The sequence below is a fragment of the Gavialis gangeticus genome, unplaced genomic scaffold, assembly GCF_001723915.1.
Source record: "Gavialis gangeticus isolate Ggan-Ray unplaced genomic scaffold, GavGan_comp1, whole genome shotgun sequence".
Taxonomy (NCBI): domain Eukaryota; kingdom Metazoa; phylum Chordata; order Crocodylia; family Gavialidae; genus Gavialis; species Gavialis gangeticus.
In genome coordinates, this window is record NW_017729015.1 from 1503340 (window position 1) to 1505249 (window position 1910).

The 1910-nt window shown below is 41.5% G+C and overlaps 1 protein-coding gene across 4 annotated transcripts in view; it reads right to left on the reverse strand.

Annotated features, from left to right (window-relative positions):
* SCMH1 (sex comb on midleg homolog 1 (Drosophila)) overlaps window positions 1–1910 on the reverse strand; it is a 148030-nt gene that overhangs the window by 123461 nt on the left and 22659 nt on the right. The window lies entirely within an intron of this gene.

Below are 1910 nucleotides of genomic sequence, written 5' to 3' on the forward strand. Positions count from 1 at the left end.
TAAATCAGACTATGTTACAATCTACCCTGCTCTTCCATCTCTTAAAGTCTGATTTTAAACCCTCAAGCTGCACGAACGGTGCAAGCTGTCAAAGAAGTTAGCACAGTCTCTGAGAGAATGATTCCTTCAGGCTACACATTAGACATACTGCTCAGTCTTGGAGTTAAGGACAAGTCACTGAAGGATGAGATCTAAATCACCCCAAAAGCTTTTACATGCCATTGACTTCATGGCTGCTGCTTAAACACAGACTGTTTTTTCCCCTGTAAGAAACCAAACAGATCTGAACAAGAATCATATGGCAAGAAGTAACTGTTTAGTGGACTGGCCAGCAATTAATCATCTAGAACAAACCGTCCATAGTTGAGGCAATATTGAAGCATTCTCCATGAGGGCAGAGATTTACAGAACAGACATTATTCAGCAGAAAAGCCCCTTCAGCTGAAAACTGCTGTAAAGGGAAGGGTCTGTTTATACTGCTCTTCAAATGTACATGTATGCATGGCAAAAGTGTTATTCTGTCAAAGGGGGAATAGCAATCAAAACTTCCATCATTTAGATGAGCTCCTGAGAAATTACCTTGTACAAAGCCAGCATGGCACTAGCTTCTATTCGCCTGAACAGCACCCAAGTGCCCCTTTTTTCAAGTCATTACAAGAGCATCTGTGGGGGCCAGTTACCGTTTTCATTACTCACAACAGTTTTTAATCAGCTTATTTTTTATATAAAAAACATAGTTAAGTGTGTATGCTTAACATGGTGTATGAAAGGACTCCAACGTTTAGGAATGGAAATGTTAAGCTTACATATATAATTTTAACTCTGTCCCGTGCAGGACTATGACATAATACATTAAGACTCTACTCCTCCTCAATTAATATAACAGAAACATTACTTTCCCACCATCTCCCATCCACAAAGTAGCACACTCTGGACAGTTTTTTTTAATATACTTTTACTTAAACTAGTTTTCATAATAATTTAATATAGTTTTATTTACAGAGCTCAAAGCTGGCACCCTGGGCAGCCATGAAAGGGAAGTACACTGGAGTTGGATGGGACCAAGAAGAGAAGGGGCCTTTAGTTCTAGCTTGTGCCCTTTCCCCAGTTAGACAGAAGCTTCTCCCTTACACGGCTAGTGACTTAGCTTTAAGAGGAGCACTTAAAAGGAGACTGGCTGACGTGTGGTGTTCAAATGCTGCACTAGGAAGTCAGAGACCCAGCTTCAAACGCCATAAGGGCAAGGCAGACCTGGAAGCCAGGTCTCCTGACTTCCCGGATAAGTGCCCTACTGATTCAGGTCTTGACGGAGCAGGGGAAAAGAAGGTGAGAAGTCTTTCATATTTTGTTACCAGTGAGCATGCCCAGGCTTCACGCCTACATAGTTGCCCACAGTCATGCATATGTGCAGGGCTACATGTCCAGGAATAGAATTCCTCCAGGTGCCCAAGTACCAAAAATGCTACATAGATGATCAAAGCTGGATACTTAGATGACCAAGAAGGGAACAGAATGCCTAGGTTATTATACAGAAGGTGATAACCACTATCACCAACCACCCACACCAGCCATGGATGCTTATCTCAGTGTTGCCAGTCTTTGCTGAGTATGCTGTGAGTATGCAGACTGCCCCTTGAGGCATATAAAGCTGTGCCTGATTTATGAATCCCAAATGACTATAGGTAATGAAACACACTTAAATGCTCAGCTCAGCCAAGATGGTAGCAGCTTTGTCCAAGTGCAACAACTAGTATGTAGGCATCTAAATGCATTTTTGTCTGAAAATGCAAGGCTTTGCAGCTTCCCAAGTACTTAAGCATTTTAGTAGAGATGATTTTTTTTTTTTTTTTTTTTACCCAAAACCCTTTCATTTCTCCCTAAAGTGCATTTTGGCAATTTAAGCCCGGTTT